We start from the raw sequence: 19,763 nt of genomic DNA on the forward strand, positions 1-19,763 counted from the left end.
TTTTATTTATACTTTGGCTGCTCCACTACTGCCCACCATGAAAGCTGGAATGCCCACTAGTGGGCAGTAGGGACCAGGTTCACTACCACTGATGTACATTATCTGCATTCAAGGGTGAATCATCATCAGGTTCACAAGCCTCTGAATTATGTTTTTTCAAATAGTGTAGATGATGTCAATTAAGTCATATGAACTCTTTTTCCTGGTACCCATTGTTATCAAAGGTGTGCAATTTTAAAACACCTAGTGGAAGTTGGAGCTATGTCCTATAGTGATCAAAGAATATTTAAGTTATAGAATAGTCTTACTTATTATCTTATTAGCAAAGCATTCTAACCTGTTTCTCTAAACATAGTTTAAATATTTCTTTGTCTTTCATTCTTCTAATTGTATAACCACTAAAAGAGAAAATTAATAATTTTTTCATTCCTTAAGACTAGAAAAATCAGCTAGAGGACTTCCAAACATTGTATCTCTGAACAGTTCAGTATTATTATACTTTGGTTTTAAGAGAATATCCAAAACATAATCCTACTCACATTTGAAATTTATTGCTACATTTACAAAGTTATGAAACTGTTCATGCACATTATTTGATGTGGAAATAAATATTTAAATAAGTGGGTATGTCTTTCTGTTAGTGACCTCAACAAATGCATTTATTTTTCAAAACAGAGAGGTTTGAGAGAAAATACCAGTGCACTTTTTAAGACTCACAATGAGTCTAGTCAAGAATAAAAACATCCAGTTATTTGAATCATAGATAATTTATTCTAGTTACATATTATTTTAAATAACTACAGTAGAAAGCACAACATGTGAGATCAAGAAGTGAAGTCTTAGACTGAATGCTGTCACTTTGTAGATGTGTCAATTGAGGAACAAAATTTAATCACACCTGAGTCTCAGTTTATCCATCTATTTAAAAAACCCAAAAACCACCTTATCTCTCATAGGGTTGTTATGAGTATCGCAATAAGGGATGTGAAACTGTGTGAAGTGCCCTTCTTGTAACATTACTTACTACTTTTAATAATTACAGTTATACATTTTCTCCCAACACCTCAAGATTCTAGGTATTAATATCTAACACTGTAAAGTGAAAAGCAGAATAGGTGAGGATAAATAAAAGAAGAAAATTGGTAAGAGATGAATATTTCCAATACAATTTAGATTGAAGTATAATGTAGCTGCAAAGAGTTCACAAATCATATATTTACCTAATGAATTATAACAAAGTTAATACATTAAGTATCTACTACCTAGGTCGAGCAATAGAAAATCACCAGCAACCCAGAAGGTTTCTTTGTGCCCCTCTTAAACCAATAAAACCACAGACATCCTTCCCAAAGATAACCACCATCCTGACTTCTAATAGTATAGCTATGTTGTCTGTGTCTTAATTTTACAGGTCGAATCATATGATATGTATTTTTTGTGACAGGCTGCTTTTGAAATGTTGGATATAGTTGAGTTAGCTTCATTATTGAATGACATTCCCGATATGCCATGATTTATTTATTTACTGAGAAACAATTGAGTTATTTCCAGTTTGAAGCTATTGCAAATACTACTAAAGAAATATATATCTCCAATAGACTATATATTATATCTATATAATATACACACATAAATATGTATACATACATAGACACATTCACATACTTTAGGAGAATTACTTGAACAAAAGGTATATGTATTTTCATCAATAAGAAAATTTTTTTTGCCCAACTGTTGGCTAATGTAAGGGTTCTGTGCATGTCTAAGGTGGGCTAGGCTAAGCTATGATGTTTGGTAAATTAGGTAGACATTGAGTTGATATTATTGACTGACTTTAGCATCATGCTAAATTGGCTTTAATTATCTGAAATTCTTGAAATTTTTATACACACATAAATCATATCAGCTAATAATTATAGGTTTATTTTCTCTTTTAATTCTTAAAACTCTTTTACCCCTTTTCTTGTCTTATTGTGTTAGCTAGAACCCTCAGTATAATATTGATTGGAAGTATAAAGTACATTTTTGTCTTATTCCTAATCTGAGAGAATTTTTTTGTAGGAAATTTTGTAGACAACTCTTTCCCCCCAGTATTATTCAGATATAGAAATATATGATAATTCAAAATTGTGTATATTTCAGGTAGACAGTATGATGAGTTGATATATATGTACATTGTGAAATAACTACCACAATCAAGTTAATTTCTTACTACATCTCTCACATTGCATAGTTACCCTGTTTTTGTTATTGTTGTGGTGAGAACACTTAAGATCTATTCTCTTGGCAAATTTCAAGTGTACAATACAATATTATTAACTAGAGTTACAATGCTGTATATTAGACCGTAGAACTTATTTATCTTATAATTGAAAATTTGTACCCTTTGATCAACATCTCCTCATTAACCACCCCTCAGCCCCTGGTAGCCACCATTCTATTTTTGAGTTTGACATTTTTAGATTTCACATATAAGTGAGATCATACAGTATTTGTCATTCCCCTTTTGACTTATTTTACTTAGTATAATGTCCTCCAAGTTCACCTGTGTTACCACAAGTGGCAAGATTTCCTTCTCTTTTATGGATGAATGAGATTCCATTGTCTGTGTATTTATTTATAATGCATAAGTTTTTATTAAATATACTTGTGGAAAAACATTATTATTACGTTTGTAATCATTTGTTGGACTGTCCTTCCTTCTTCGTTCCTCTCTTTCCCTGTTTCCTTTTCTGCCTCATCCTCCTTTCCTCCCTCCTCCTTTCTTTCCTTTTCTTTGGATGGATGGATGGAGGGATGAATGGATAGATAGGTAGATAGATCACAATTCTCTTATCGGTTTCTTCATGGACAGACAGGTTGTTTACATATCTTGGGTATTATGAATAATGCTGCAGTGAGTGTGGGAGTGAAGATGTTTCTTCAAGACACTGATTTTATTAATTTCCTTTCCTTTGGATATATACTCAGAATTAAGATTGCTGAATCATATGGTAAATTCAATTTTTAATTTCTTGAAAAACCTCAGTATTGTCTTTCATAATGATTCTAACCAAATTTACATTCCCACCAACCGTGTACAAGGGTTCCCTTTTCTACAACCTCACCTATACTTATCTGTTGTCCTTTTGGTAATAGCCATACTAATAGGTATGAGGCAATGTCTCATTGTGGTTTTGATTTGCATTTCCCTGATAATTAGTAATATTGAGCTACTTTTTATATATTGGTTGGACATTTGTATGTTTTGTTTAGTGTTTTATTTTCTGAAAAAAATGTGTATTCACCTCTTTTGCACATTTTAAAATCAGGTTATTTGTTTCTTTGCTATTGAGTCGTTTGAGTTCCTTATAGGTTTTGGATATTAAATCCTAATCAGATTTGTGGTTTGTGGATATTTTCTCCCTTTTCGTAGGTTGGCTTTTTATTTGATTGTTTTTCTTTGCTGTGTAGGAGCTTTTTAGTTTGATAAAGCCCCACTTGTTCATTTTTTGCTTTAGTTATCTCTGATTTTGGTGTCATTCAAAAAATCATTGCCAAGACCAATGTCAAAGAGCTTTTTCCGTTTCCCTGTAGGAGTTTTATGGCTTAATACACACAATTCATTTAATTATCTCATTCATTTTGAGTTGATTTATGTACATAGTATAAGATAAGGGTCTAATTTCATTCTTTTGCATGTGGGTGCCCAGCTTTTCTAATACTATTTGTTGAACAGACTGCTTTTTTCTTATTGTATATTCTTGGCATCTTTGTCATAGATTACTTAACTGTGTTCTGTGTGGGTTTATTTCTGGGCTTTCTGTTCTGATCCAGCAGTTTCTGTATCTGTTTTTATGCCAGTGCCATACTGTTTTGATTATAGCTAACCTTTTTCAAATTAAGGTACTTTGATTCTATTTATATTTTAATAAGATTTTTGGAAAAAATAAATGTTTTATTTTTTAAATTCCTTTTTTTATATTTATTATTATTGAGATGGTTGCATGATTTTTCTCCTTCTTTTAAAAGTGGTAAGAATTAGAGATTGATTTTAGAATGCCTAGCCAACCTTGCATTCCTAGAATAAACACTTTATTATCAAAAGTAAATAAGTCTAAAATTATTCCAAAGAATAAGCTTATTTTAAAAAAATAAAACAAATAATAAATAGGATCAGTCATTTCTTATCATCCAGGGTTAATTGTAGTCAAAATTCACTTTAAAGTCATGAGTTTCTGATACAGAGAAGATTACATGGCCCTTGCGCAAGGATGACATGCAAATTCATGAAGCATTTCATATTTTTTGCAATGGCATGAATGGACCTGGAGATTGTTATGCTGAGTGAAATAAGCCAGGCAGAGAAAGAAAAATATCATATGATCTCATTTTTATGTCAACAAGCTGAACTGTGGAATGGAATAGAGGCAGAAGCAGGGTCACAGGGAGCAGAGGGACAGCTGTCAGAGGGAGGGGGGATGAGGGGATAGGATCAGAGAAGGTGAAGGGATTAGTGAAATTGTATATACATAACACATAGATGAAGACAACAGGACAGCAAATCCCAGAGGGAAGGGAAGGAGGGAGTTAGGGAATTAAGGGGAGGGGACGAAGGGAATGTAGGGGGGTCACGTGGTTGGGGGTGAAGGTGTTATATTTAGTGGGACACCTGAATCCCTGTTAACACAATAGATTAAAATTAATAAAAAAATAAAATCATGAGTTTCAAACAAAATTAAAGCAAAATGGAGAGAAATCAGGAATCAAGTTTAGATTGATGGGATAGCCAGGAACATAAATAAGAAACATCAAACCAAGAAACATAAGTTCAAAATCAGTTAATAAGCCATGATTAAGAATCTGCATGTTTAGAGGAATGTAGGCACTAATTTTGTTTCAAGTAGTGGTACAAAACAATAATTCCAATTTGGCAAATTTTATAGGATAACTGAGTTTCTTAATCTGTTAGCACCAGTGAGAACCTCTGTCCTAACTTGACAGGTTCACAGATGGTTTCTTGCTTTTCTTCAAAGACTCAAGACAGTTTTAGATGGTAATCATTCTGAGCTTCTAACAGAAATTTAAACCCTATCCAGTTTTCTTTTTTATTAACATTTTCTCTTGCTTTTTGTAAAGAATAACAGTGGAGTGGTTTGAGGAGATTCTTATCATCTAGACCAGAGGTCGGCAAAGCGCGGCTCGCGAGCCACATGCGGCTCTTTGGCCAGTTTAGGAGTACCCTAATGAAGTTAATAACAATGTACCTACCTATATAGTTTAAGTTTAAAAAATTTGGCTCTCAAAAGAAATTTCAATCGTTGAACTGTTGATATTTGACTCTGTTGACTAATGAGTTTGCCAACCACTGATCTAGACTCATGGAGAGTTACTGTTAAGTTTTTCAAAATGCTGTTCAGTAATGTTTAACCAATAGGTGCTTAAATCAATACTACAATGTCCCATTATTGTCCACAGGTGTGAAAATGCAAAAGGTTTTCTTAAATTTATTTTGAGCAAAACATTGCTATATTGCTTTTAATCATTTGTTAAACTACCCTTCTCTCTCTTTGTCCTTCTCTCTCTTTCCCCTCTTCTGTCTCTCTCTCCTTTCTACTCTTCCTTCCTTTTTCCTTTCCTTCCCCTTCCTATATATTAAACTACCAGCAGATATGTGAGCATCTACTCACTTTTCCAAAGTATTGGAAATAAAAAGAGGTAGAAGGCACAATTCCTAAACTTAAGGAATTTATCACACAGTTGTAGAAGCATAGGGTAAGTTCAAATTAATAAATTTTTATACATGATATTGTTAAAGCTCGAAATCAGGTGAAAATATGTGAACAGAAAGTCCGAGTTCAATGTGGAGAGAAATTTTGATGGCAATGAAAACATACCCTGAACTACATAAAGACTATAAAAACTAGCATCACAGAGTAAGACACAAGACACAGCAGGCCAGAAAAGTAGGTTTGTAAATGTGTTTATTACTTTGAATTAAAGTCATCTATAGTAACAGAATAAAGAAAATAACAGTAGTCTAATAATGGAAATGCATTTCTTGTCGCTTAAACAGTTTGTAACTCATCCACGTCTGTTATGTATTTCATCGTGTCAATGAACCAAGCACCTACTTTTGCTCTGATATCCTGAGCACACAGCTTTCACCACAGTGTCCAGTGCAGCGTCTTCTGCATCACTCTTTACACGTGCATCCCAGGCCACAGGAAGAAAGAGGCACACAGTAGCTTCCCGCCCCCTTTAGGAAACACTGGGAAATCTCACTTGGCCTGAATGTTGCCACATGGCTGCACTTAGCTGCAAGAGAGGCTGGGAATTGTAGTCTAGCTAAAGATCTATTTGTAGTATGGGAATGAAGAGTGTAGCACAGGTGTGAAGAGACAGAATGACTAATGCAGATACTTTTTTTTATCTAACTTGGGAAAAGAATCTGGCCATGAGGAGAGGAAATTGTATATATTTCTGTTAATAAAACACACAAAACATTATTTAATTTGACTCAATGAAGTTAATGATTTATTATTATTATTATTATTATTATTATTATTATTTGGTTTATGGCCCCTTGATAGAAAAAGAAACGATTCATCATTATTGCTTTAGGGCATTAATTATGAACTCCTTCTAGGTTCATTCTTCTGGTGGAATGTATCTGCTTAGACGAGTGCAGAATGCAAGAGCTGAGAGTACTTTATAGGAGGAGCAACACCTTGAACTAAAATTTCAGAAAACAAATCAATTCTTTCAAATCTCAAACTGCATTTTAGTAGGTCCTGTGCAATGAAGTGAGAAATGAAATCCCTTTGTATTCATCTGTCTGGTCTAGGTTTGAATAGAGAAGAGATTGAACAGATAAATTAAGGCTCCAAGGTACAATCTTAATGTTTTCCCATTTTCAGTAATAGGCCTCCTCAGCCCTCCCACAGTTTAACTTTTACCCAAGTCACATATGGGCAATTAGTAGATCTTCTGTTCAAATAATTAATATTTATTTGTTTTTGTAATTTATTATTATAACACTGGAATTCTGAGAGAAAGCATTTTAACTTTTCTAATAAACAGTAAAAAAAAACAACCCTCAAACAGCTTCTTACAAAACTTTGGAAGTTAAGATATATATAATATATTCCTTATGAATATCTACATTGTGATATCTGTATTGTCAATGATTTTATCTAGAATCCTTACTTTAACTCTATTTTCTGTGTTTCTTGGGGAACTCTGCAGATGACACGTTTTTAATAGGCTATAATCACACTGGCAACAGGGATTTTGGCAAATAGCTGTTAACAGTATGGAGTGTGATGGTTTTAGACTTCCTGAGCTTCTTGATGCTATTTTGATGCACTAAGAGTATAAAAACTAAATTTAGATCCTGCTGACTGTCACCAGAGTGAAGTGTGTGCCTGTTTTGCAGACAATGCTAGATTTAGTCACTGTATTTCTGTGAAGCTGGGAATGCAGCTTGCAGCTCCCATCCCTTCTAAGCATTTCAATAACTATACATATGCATTTAATGATGGCTTTGATTTGCACCTGTTCATTTACATTTTGTTCTCCCTAAAGTAGTTACTGATGCGTATTGTTTTCCTTGTGGTCATTGCATTTTATTTTTGATAAATTTGGCGTTACACTTAAAAGTTAATTTCTGACCTAAGTCCATGTTCCTTCTTAAATATTTCTCTAGTCCATGGTTTTTCAGCCTGGGCACTACTTGCATTTTGGGTCAGATTAATTCTTTATTATGTACATTATACGATGTTCAGCAGTATCCCTGCCCTCTACCCGTCAGATGCCAGTAACACTTCCCTCCATTCCAGTTGTGACAGCCACAGGTGTCTTCAGACATTGCCAGATGACCCCCAGGGAGCAAAATCACCCCCACTTGAGGACCACAACTCTAATCTGGGTACAGCTTTTTACCTTTTTTACTCCTGCCCCAGTCCAGGCTACTGTGATTGCTCAGCACACTATTGCAATAACCTTCCGCTGGATTGTCCTGTGTATGCCCCTGCTGCCCTTCCGTGTATTTTCCATATTGTAGCCCCGGTGATCTTCCCAAAACCCCAACCTCATCATGTTACTCCCCTTTGAAATAACTTTACTGCTTCTCAAAGGTAAGGTAAAACTTTTTTTAAAAAAATAGGACAAAGAGCCTGACCAAGCAGTGGCGCAGTGGATAGAGCCTCGGACTGGGATGTGGAGGACCCAGGTTCAAACCCCAAGGTTGCCGACTTGAGCAAGGGGTCACTCGCTCTGCTGTAGCCCCACAGTCAAGGCACATATGAGAAAGCAATCGCTGAACACATCTCTCTCCCTTCCTGTCTGTCTTTCCCTATCTGCCCCCCCTTACACACACACACACACACACACACACACACACACACACACACACAAATAGGACAAAGGTAAAACTCTTAAAAATAGCCTCCAGCATTCATCCTAGTGGGACCGGGAGTGCCCCTTGCCTCTTGCCACTCCTTCTTCCTGCCCTTCCACCTGCTCTTGCCTTGCTCTACCTGTTTCTACCCACCTGATCAATGCATATTCATCCTTCAGTTCTGGCTCCAGTCTAGTCTCAAGTTGCCAGATTATTCATATCTGATGACTTAGAGCCAGGTCAGATTAACCTGCTATAGGTAATTCCAAGCCAATTGGACTAAAGCCAGTTATATAATAGCCAGTCTACTAAACGACCAAGTTATGGAACTTAGTCACCAAACCTACAAATTTAGCAAATCCTTGTTTTTTGTTTTACTCCTTGTAGAGTTTCCTACAATTAGTTTGGCATGGGTTGGGTAGAGAACTGTGAAGGCAGTTAAGAGTCAGTAATTGGGGATTGTGGGGTCTGCAGGCTCTCTCCCTACCTGTGAGCCCTGTTCCCCAGTTCAGTTTTTGCTACCTGGGACTAGCAGATCAGCCTAGTGTGCTGACCTATGCCTCCATCTTTCCCTAGCAGGCATGGAGTCAGTATCAAATTAAACATTGCTTAAAAATCAATTGTGATAACTCGTTGAAAAGCAGAAATTTTTAAAATCCACTAATATCCCATATAATCTGTATTGCTTTATAAGTAGTTAAATAAAATTTTGTGGTTTTATTCCCGGTAAGGACACACAGGAGAAATGACCATTGGCTTCTCCCACCTCCCCTGCCCCCTTTCTCTTTCTCTTCACCTCCTGCAGCCCTACAGCCAGTTGCTCAATTGGTTTGAGCATGGCCCTGGGTGCTGAGGATAGCTTTATTGGAGTGCATCAGCCTCAGGTGCTCAAAATAGCTCGGTATTTGAGCATCAGCACATGATGTGGTTGCTGGGTGGATCCTGGTTGGGGTGCATGTGGGAGTCTGCCTTACTATCTCCCCTCTGAAAGAAAGAAAGAAAGAAAGAAAGAAAGAAAGAAAGAAAGAAAGAAAGAAGAAAGAAGGAAGGAAGGAAGGAAGGAAGGAAGGAAGGAAGGAAGGAAGGAAGGAAAGAAGGAAAGGAAAGAAGGAAAGAAGAAAGAAAGAAAAAGGAAGGAAGGAAGGAAGGAAGGGAAAGAAAGCTTTGTAAAATATAGAAATTAATAAATTCAGCAATTTGTCATTTGAGATTATAATGAAAGGGTCCTAAAAACTCTTAAATATTGGCAAAATTGGTAATGACATTAAGGGATTTAATGGGAATCGGTATCAGGTTAAAATTTCTCATGTGAAATTTGAATTATATTTATCTATATACTTATTTATTATTTTCTTAAGTGAGAGGCAGGTAGGTAGAGAGACAGACTCCCACATGTGCCCCACTGATATCTACCCACAAGCCCCCTACTACGCTATGCTCTGCCCATCTGGGGCCGCTGCTCCATTGTTTAGCAACTGAGCTATTTTAGCACCTGAGGTGAAGCCATGGAGCCATCCTCTATCACCTGGGGCCACTTGCTTGAACCATTCAAGCCATGGCTGCAGGAAGGGAAGAGAGACAGAGAGAGAAAGAGAGGGGGGAATGGGAGGAGTGGAGAAGCAGAAGGTTGCTTCTTCTGTGTTCCCTGACCGGTAATCAAACCCAGGACTATCATACATTAAACTGATGCTCTACTGCTGAGCCAACTGGCCAGGGCCTTGAACTATATTTAAAAGTATAATGCATTCACAATAGGAACAAATCACTTATTGCTCCTTAACTTTTGAAAAATTAAGTATCCCTTAAAAGGTTTTTAAGACCAAAGTATTTGTTAACTCTAGTGAAGAGAAATATGTCATAGTTGCCCAATTGCTGTTCTACAATTATATAGTCATTACTCTAGTAAAAATATGTCTCCCTTTCTTGCTTGTGGCTCCTGAGAGCAGGAGCTGTGACCATTTTAGCTCATTAACTATCCACAGAGCATATCATAGTAACAGTCAAAAAGCAGATGTTTATTTATTTCATGTTATTGATACTGTATATAAAACAGAATGCAGTATTAACGTCCTAATATATAACAATGTCACTATAAGCAGCTCCTGGCATTAAAATAGTTGTTGGTAATTCTGGGCCTAATTCTGTACAAACAATAAGAATATACAACAGAATTTACATATAGTATTTGTTGAAACACTGTGTTTCTAAGGCCAAGAGAGTTCATTTAGTCTTTTGGTAGCTATACCAAACAATATTTTATTTTACAGAAAAAGTCTGTGTAGTTTTTTGGGGTTTTTGTTTTGTTTTGTTTTTTATATTTTTCTGAACTTGGAAACGGGGAGGCAGTCAGACAGACTCCCGCATGCACCTGACCAGGATCCACCCGGCATGCCCGCCAGGGGGCGATGCTCTGCCCATCTGGGGCGTCGCTCTGTTGCAGCCAGAGCCATTCTAGTGCCTGAGGCAGAGGCCATAGAGCCACCCCCAGCGCCCAGGCCAACTTTGCTCCAATGGAGCCCTGGCTGCAGGAGGGGAAGAGAGAGACAGAGAGGAAGAAGAGGGGGAGGGGTGGAGAAGCAGATGGGCGCTTCTCCTGTGTGCCCTGGTCGGGATTCGAACAGGGACTCCTGCACGCCAGGCTGATGCTCTCCCACTGAGCCAACCAGCCAGGGCCAAGTCTGTGTAGTTTTAAGTTTAATAAAAATTAGGTTTAGCCCTGGCCGGTTGGTTCAGCGGTAGAGCGTCGGCCTAGCGTGCGGAGGACCCGGGTTCGATTCCCGGCCAGGGCACACAGGAGAAGCGCCCATTTGCTTCTCCACCCCTCCGCTGCGCTTTCCTCTCTGTCTCTCTCTTCCCCTCCCGCAGCCAAGGCTCCATTGGAGCAAAGATGGCCCAGGCGCTGGGGATGGCTCTGTGGCCTCTGCCCCAGGCGCTAGAGTGGCTCTGGTTGCAACATGGTGACGCCCAGGATGGGCAGAGCATCGCCCCCTGGTGGGCAGAGCGTCGCCCCTGGTGGGCGTGCCGGGAGGATCCCGGTCGGGCGCATGCGGGAGTCTGTCTGACTGTCTCTCCCTGTTTCCAGCTTCAGAAAAATGAAAAAAAAAAAAAAAATTAGGTTTATAAATTTTATTTACTGCCATATTCAAATGAAATGGTATGATGCTTTATCAAATTATTAAAATATGCCATAACGAGGTGTTTTAAAATCAATATTGTAAAATAGTATGTTCTAATATAACTGGAACATGAGTATTGCCTCCAGATCATAGAGTCCTGTTAACTGTTAGCAGTGATGCTTACACCTCTAGCATTGCCCTTCATCTGAGGTGAGTCGGAGTGACCATTCCAAGCTCTCTAAAGGGGGATGGAGAAAAGGGGATGCAAGTGAAGGACCCCAAAGGAATAAGGGCAGCAGGTAGACTTGAGAGAAAAATTGCCTTTTTAAATCAATTCAGTCTTATTTGAAAACTTTTATAATTCCAAATTTATGTTCTCAAATTCTCTATGTATATCCTAAATCCATATACAACATAAATGCTGGCCATTTGAATCCTTTAAAAACCATTGTGGGACCTATAGCCTATAATTCTTCAAATATTTCAGATATATTTTATATTCTCTATTTAATAACTCTAAAAGATCCATGAAATTTTAATGTATGCTATTTCGGTTTCTCTGTCTCTTGCTCATGGTGGCTTATTTCTTTGTGTGTCTTATAATTTTTAATCATGAGCTCCTATTTCACTGAACTTTCTCTGTTGGAACTCTCCAATGCCTGGATTGAGGATGCATCCCTCCTGTAAGTATTGTTCTCGCTACGTGTGGGTGCCCCTAGGATGCAGCCAATCCTGGACCATATACTTTCCGTGGCTTGGGATTTCCTGAACCAGGCAGGTAATGAGTGTCTAAATCCTGACCCTTATAATGGTAGGGCTGTGGTTATAAGTTCTCAGAAAGCTGACCTCTCTCCCCAGTCTCTGGCCAAAACAGGCATTTTTCTGTGCCATCCCCTTCTTTGCTGTCAAGTAGACTTTCTGAAGGGTTGCTTGGCTTTGAGTTTCATTTTCAACTTTCCACCTTGCAGAGGAGCAAAGCCTTGATTTTTGCTTCCATTCAGTTGTCTGAACCCAAGACTATGATACCCACACTGGCAAATGCCCTGGGGCCGCCAGGGCGGTTCTGCCACCTCACAAAGCTGGTTTTTCATTGTTTCCTTTCTGGGATTTCCCTCACTTTCTTGATTAATCTCTTATGCATCTAAAAGGATTCTTTAAATAATTGTATCCATTTTATAAGGGGAGGGTTTTATGGTATCTAGCAATTCATTATATTGTTAGAAATAAAATTCAACAGTGATTCTATATTTAAAGAGATATTTCTTTTGAGGAAGGGAGGATACCAGAAAACAGAAACCCTCTCTCTATCTCCTAACACGCGTGCCTTCGTACTTGGCCTTCAAATGTTAGACCTCAGGACATGTTAGGTACATGTTAAGAATAAATTTAATATCTTCTTATAAGAGACTTTTGAATTATCCCTGATGCTGGTTAATCAGAAAAAGTTAAGAGAAATAATATTTTATGAGCCGAGCTAAAAACAACATAGTTCATCATGTCAGGGAGAAAGGAGCATGAGAGAGAGCAGGGATGCTGAAAAGCTCTTGGCGTGTTCATGGAACTGTAAGGAGCCATCTCAAATACACATAGTTTACGTACTTGAAGGCACACTCATAGTAATAGCTAACATTCACTGAGCATTAACGATGGGGCAGACACTGTTTTAAGTGCTTTATATGTAATAGCTTAATTCTGTCAACAATCCTCTGAGGTGGGTACTATTCTCATCCTATTTTACAGACGGTGGAACTTTTGAAGGAACTTCCCTAAGGGCATTAAGTTACATACAGGTGGGTGAACAAGGATTCAAATCCAGGCATCCTGACCCCAGAGTCGCTGCTGTTAGCCTTTATGCTCAGCTGCTCAAAAAGAAGGCTGGATTTATTTTACAGGACTTAATCAAAAGTTCTCATTCCTGAGAAAGCCAAATAAGGGAAAAAAGCTTGTTTTCTCCCACGAAGACTCTATGTACCATGAAAATTGACCTAAGTGTGACCATTTATTTAATTAAATATTGCCCTTCTCTAAGAAAATGTGTGATTGAAGGTATGCTTTTTCAGTGGAATGTTATATTTTTGAGAATTTTGCAAGCCAGTTATTAAATGCATGCTGTTTAAAATTAAATTATATAAACATACATTAAATAAACTATATTTAAAACAAAGGTAATAAATCTTCAAAACCCACTACTTCCTAATTACAGGGGGTCTTCAGATTACACAGTCTCAACATATGATGATTCGAGTTTACGACACTCCCATAAAAACAAAAAAATTTGAGACATGAGTGTTTTGGCTTACGTCGTTAGCGTTGTATTTTTTCTTGCACTTTTTTTTTGTCATTTTTTTCTGTTACTACAGTACAGTGTACAATACAGTATACTTAGGTCCTTTTTCTTATTTTGTGGCTTAGTTGTGTTTTTATGTTCTAGAGAGTATTATTTTACAACTGTATTAGGATAGGTAAGAGACTTAGGCTACAAGGGTGTGCTTCAACTTACACCAAAATTTGTGTTATGTCACTGTCTGGGAACAGCACTGGGTTGTTACCCAAAGACGTCCTGTTTTTAACTACATTTTACTGTTATCTGTGCTTCTTGAAGTTCTTCTGCATCTACTGTCTGCATATGGGGGAAGTACTATGTAAAGGTGTGCTTCTGGGCCGCTCTCACCACCTCCACGTTCAGTCACATCCACCACATTGGCAGCTTGAAATTGGCGATGGTGGGAGCACTTACATTATGATTTGGTAAACACTACAAATCGAGTCTTTTCCCTCCAGATTTCTGATTTGTTCAATATAAATAAAGATCACGCACTGCCTTCATTTCTTCTTTAAAACATTTTGCCTTAAGATGATTCTGGGGAGGGCTCTGTATTATATGTAGAGGTTAAATTGTATAGCAGAGACCTCTGGTGTCTAAATTTTAGTAGTACAATACTCAAGAAAGGGAATTTGGAAATCATCAGTTCCTCATTAACGCAATTATTTCAGAAAATTGAGAATTGGTCTTCATTTTAATAACCACCAAAATTAATACCATCCTTGTGTTTTTTGGCCTTGGCTTTTTGGTATAAGAAACTCAAATTTATCACTCCAGAGTAAAAATTTATTTCATTTTTCTCCCTCAGTTTTCAGAAAGTAGGAATCATTGTCATCTAGAGGGAAAAGTCAAGGTAACTGGATTCTGCTTCTGGCTGGACCACTAACTAGCCAGGTGACCTGGGTTTAGTGGTCTTACCGCTCTGCACTTTAGAATCTCCTGGGAAATTTTGAAGTATGTTGATGTCAAGCCCCACACAGACCCATAATATCAGAATTTCTGGGGGTGGTATGTTTTAAAAGCTCTTGAGTTGGTTCTCACATACGAGTGGTTTGAGATGAAAACAAGTGGTTTGAGATTTCATATTACTCATGAAATTGGAGTAATACTACATTAGTTGATCCAGGTAAACATATAGAGAAGGATCTGGCACTGAAGTATCTGTTCTTAGTATTATTACTAGTAAGGACACTCTCTTAATAGTTTTATATATCATCTCCATGCTTTGTAACATATATATATATATATAGTTGGCTGCATCTTGATGTTCATTTTAGTAAACTTTTTGTCTTTTGTACTGTAGTCTAGTTTATAATCATAGCACTATTTCCCCTTTAACTGTCCAGAATTTTTCATTTTCTCTTACGTTCGAAAACCCCAATCTAGGCAGAGTGCTTCAGATGGCTCACAGCCATAGCTGAACAATGTCTGCTCTGTCCTTTTAGTATACCTTTTGAATTGAAATATTTGCATTGTCTGAAAATGTTTTCTTTACATTATAAAGAATGAAATCTTTTTTCCTGGTATATTAGGTAGCAACAACAATATTTATAGAGTTTACAGAAAAATATTTATAGAGTCATAAAAGAAGAATTAAGTACCATTATTTGTGACTGTCTTTTGCTTTTTTGTTGTGGTAAAAACTTAGATATAGATGCATGAAAGCTTATTTCTCTTGGCCAGGATATTTTTGGTTGCAATAATATAGAATTATAGGAGCTGTGTGATTGTTAGGTAAACAAGTGTGTTTAGGTTGCTCATTTGTATGTATTTTGAATTGTATTGGGGCAGTGCCATTTGTGTATAGTCTATGGAAGGCTACAAGTGCTTGCCCTCAGGGTGGAAGATTGCAAATTGCAGATTACCTTCCTGCTTGGGAGGGGCCATTGTTTGGTGGAGAAAGGTTTTTGTTCTCCCAGCCTGTTTTACTGGAGATTCTAGACAGTGAGATAGATTGCTGAGGGGCTTGGGAGACCTGCAGAGGTTAGTAGGTCCTGAGATGGGAGAAAGGGAAGAGGTCTTCCCTGCCTGCTTGCTCATCAACCGTTATGACTTTAATAAATGGAATGGCCTACAATTTTCTGGCTCCACAGTTCCTTTACCGTCTTCCCGAATCCAGTGAGAACCTACATTTGCATGGCCATGGTGGCAGCCTCCAGCCTTACATCTGGCGTAGTCGGCAGGATTTGGATCAGATGGATATGGAGCTGCAGCCACCCTTGAGGAGTGGGGTAGAGGACTGGTCATTGCTCCCCAGTGTATGGTTCCCCATGGCTGTCTTTTTGGAGACTGTAGGCTGGCTATTTTACACAGCCCAGCAAGAGAAAACCGAGAGCTCTGTGCAAGAGGCTGCTCCAGGTCTGCAAACCAAGCAGCAGCAATGCATGGGCTGGAATGGTCATGAGAGAAAGAGCTGCAGGTCCAAGAACTGCAGGTATGGCACCTGGAACTGGAAAGGTCTCTGGAGAAGGAGGCTGAATGGTCCATGAGTTGCAGTTTGCCCAGGAAGTTGAACGTTGGCAGTGGCAGTTGTTGGAGGCACAGCTGCTGGTTCAGCTTTAAGCCAAGAGCCAGCAGCTGCAGGAGCCAAAGATGGAGCTGTGCCCACAGAGTGGTTCTGAGTTGGCACGAACAGGCATTTCTAACTCCTCTTCTGAGAATGAGGAGGCTCGGGCTGAAGCTGCTGTCTGCACACTCAGAGCTTGGCCAGTAGTCATCCAGAAGGTAGAAATATAACAGCAAAGAGTGCCTCCTCTGGTAGGGTTGCTGCAATTGTGAGACATGGGGATGAATGGCATCATGCTCTCCAGAGCAGAGATGGAGAGGTTGGCTACTGGCCTTACAGTAATAAAGTTGATCAAATCCTTAAAAGCAAAACAAAGGAGAAAATGAGTTTTCTCATCCATTTTGGAAAGGATAAATGACCAATTAGGTGGTAAATAAAGAAGAAAGTCCTCATGAATATGCTATTTTAGGAGGAAAATTAATTGGAAAAAATAGCCGGAAAGCACTTTGATAAAGGAGAATATCAGAACCATGGCAAATCGAAACACTTTGCTTACTATGTTATCTTTGGGTGCCTGATTTCCAATGCCTTTGATAGAGAAGAAGGGGGGTCATAAGTAGATATTATGAGTATCTTCATAAACTATTTTGAAGTTGAAATTAGAAAAGATTAATTCAGTACTGTAGTTTTTGGGAACTCTCATATTTTATATTTAGAAGGCTACAGAAATTAACTCATTCAATACTACCATGTCATTAATTTTTTTTTTTTTTGAAATACAGAGAGAGAGTCAGAGAGAGGAAGAGATAGGGACAGACAGACAGGAAGGGAGAAAGATGAGAAGTCTCAGTTCTTTATTGCAGCACCTTAGTTGTTCATTGATATGCCTTAACCAGGGGGCTACAGCAGGGTGAGTGACCCCTTGCTCAAGTCAGTGACCTTGAGCTCAAGCCAATGACATTAGGCCTCAAGGCAGCAACCACAGGGGTTAAGCCAGTGACCATGGGGTCATGTCTATGGTTTCACGCTCAAGCCAGTGAACCTGCACACAAGCTGATGAGCTTGTGCTCAAGCCAGGTGAGCCCACCCTCAAGCTGGCAACCTCGGGGTTTTGAACCTGAGTCCTCCACATCCCAGTCTGATGCTCTATCCACTGCACCACTTCCTGATCAGGCCATGTCATTAAATATCAACCAGTGCCCCAAATTAACTTATGGATAGGATTCCTTCAGAGATTTAGAAAGAATTATGTACCATTACTTGTGATTGTCTTTTGCTCTTTTGTTGTGGTAAAAAATATAGGTATGAAAGGCTATATCTTGGCCAGGATATTTTTGGTTGCAAGCAAAAGACTCGGGCTAACTTAAGGAGGAGGAGGTTTGTTGTGGCGATACAGTAGCGAATCTCATGAATTTCAAGGTCAGTGTTGCTGCAGGGTGATGCTTGTGGAAACAAGCGCCAGTGCCCTAGCAAACCACATGGAACAGTGTTTTTTCTTCCTCAGAGACAATCTCTACCTCCTATAGTCTTTTGCCTTCTCTGCACTTTATGCTCTTTCTCTAGTGACAAGTCCATCCCCATAAACTTTGACTTGAACATGACTCCCAGTGAATCTGGTCAGAGCTTGGCAGTCTCCAAGTGCTTACATTACTGGATTTTCATCTTCCCAATTCTTAAAAGGATTGATTGGAACATTGTTTTTGAATCAGGCCACCAATTATATCTCTCTGATGATTAGCTGTTCCTAAACCCATTATCTATACCTATTCCTGGTCCAATCAAGAGTGGCTGGAGAAAGAGTTATATAAAATAAAGAGGGCTTACATTAGGCAGAAGCAGCTAGGGACTGATACACTCTGGAAAAATTCTTTGTATTCTGCCTTGTTCACATAATGTGGTTGTCTAAGGCTTCTCCTGCTAAAAAGTTGAAGTACGTGTGCAGTACTGTACTTGATTTCTGTAGAATATGAATGAATAAAATCACAAGTTGAATTCTTTCTGATTTCTGCTGGAGTTACAGGCTGTTAAAAGGTCACTTGATGTTATATAGATATTTCTCTAAGTCATTCACTTGAGATATAATATGACCACTGCATGTTAATGGAGGTGCCTAATATTAAGTTGGGAAAGAAGTAGCAAAATATCTCTGAGTCTCAGAATTTTTCTGTTTTGGGAGACATAGAAATAAAAAATTGAAATGTTTTCCATTGTATTATGTCTAATCCCTAATATGTTACAGTGGTATAATAAAAAATATCGTATAATACAAATTGTCTATTGAAAGACACATAACATATAAAGATTTGGGTTTTTGTTTTTAATATGGATAAATGTGATCATCTTCAAGAAAACTTGATAGATGTATCTAGGTGGGAAAGCACAATAAATTTTTATCACACATTGGAGTCTTTTCAAGAGTTGTGTAGATTTGCCCTTTTGGCAAGGGAAGTCTGTGTGCAAATGAAAAGAGCTCTCTGATCAGAATCAGGAAATATTAGTCTAATGTAAGTTCCATGAGAGCAGGGACTCCGGTCGCCTCAGCACTGAGAACAGTGCCTGGCACAGAATGGGACTCCAGGAAGATTTAGAGAATGAATAAATATGATTATGATTTTCCCCTCTACCAGGTGGGTGGCAGTAAGCCAGGTAGTTTGTCTCTCTGGGTCTCAGTTTCTTAATAAAGTAAGACAGTTCTGAAGTTAAATATCAAGAGTCTATGATTATATGACATGTATTCAAAATTTTAAAACATATATTTATTAAATGTTAAAACTGTATGGTAAAGCAAGTAAACTCATTCCCTAGGACAAAACAAAATTCTTCATCTTTTCCTTCTTAATATGGGTTAGAGGTTACTGTATATATGTGAATTATCTTGGAAAATTTATTACTGATAAAAATATTTTTCTGGCTAATTTAACAATACAGATCAGATGCAAGGTAGCTGTACCCATATGCCTCTAAAAATATATTTCAGCAGTCTTGACTCCACCTTTACAAAATATTTTAAATGATTTCCAGTTTTGTTTTCTGTAAGGCTGGTGCTTGTGGCCATACAGATTCTCACTGAATTCAGGCAGATAGTAAAGGAACTGTGGAGCCAGAAAATGGTGGGCCATTCTATTTACTAGAGTCTCGCAATGGCAGATGAGCAAGCAGGCAGGGAAAACTGCTTCTCTTTATCTAGGCTGATGAGCAAACAGACTGGTTGGGGGAGGGAACCCCTTTTTTGGCAAACAATAGCAAAAAATTGCCCCTCCAATAGTGGCCCGCAGTCTGCAATCTACAATCTGCCACCCTGAGGGCAACCACCTGCAGCCTTACTATACACATGTGGTGCTGCTCTGTGCTCATGCACCAATCAAGCAAAGTACAAGCAAGCAAGTCTAACACACTTGTTTGCCAAACATTTTTAAACATCTACACTAACCAGCTCTT

At 38.2% G+C, this 19,763-nt stretch overlaps 1 protein-coding gene and 1 pseudogene across 4 annotated transcripts in view; both read left to right on the forward strand.

The window, feature by feature from the left end:
- Positions 1 to 19,763, forward strand: part of ZNF385B (zinc finger protein 385B) — a 452,357-nt gene that overhangs the window by 220,081 nt on the left and 212,513 nt on the right. The gene's annotated exons all lie outside the window — the stretch shown is intronic.
- On the forward strand, positions 4,190 to 4,288 carry LOC136307139 (U6 spliceosomal RNA; annotated as a pseudogene).

This window comes from Saccopteryx bilineata, chromosome 5 (assembly GCF_036850765.1).
Source record: "Saccopteryx bilineata isolate mSacBil1 chromosome 5, mSacBil1_pri_phased_curated, whole genome shotgun sequence".
In the NCBI taxonomy this organism is placed as follows: domain Eukaryota; kingdom Metazoa; phylum Chordata; class Mammalia; order Chiroptera; family Emballonuridae; genus Saccopteryx; species Saccopteryx bilineata.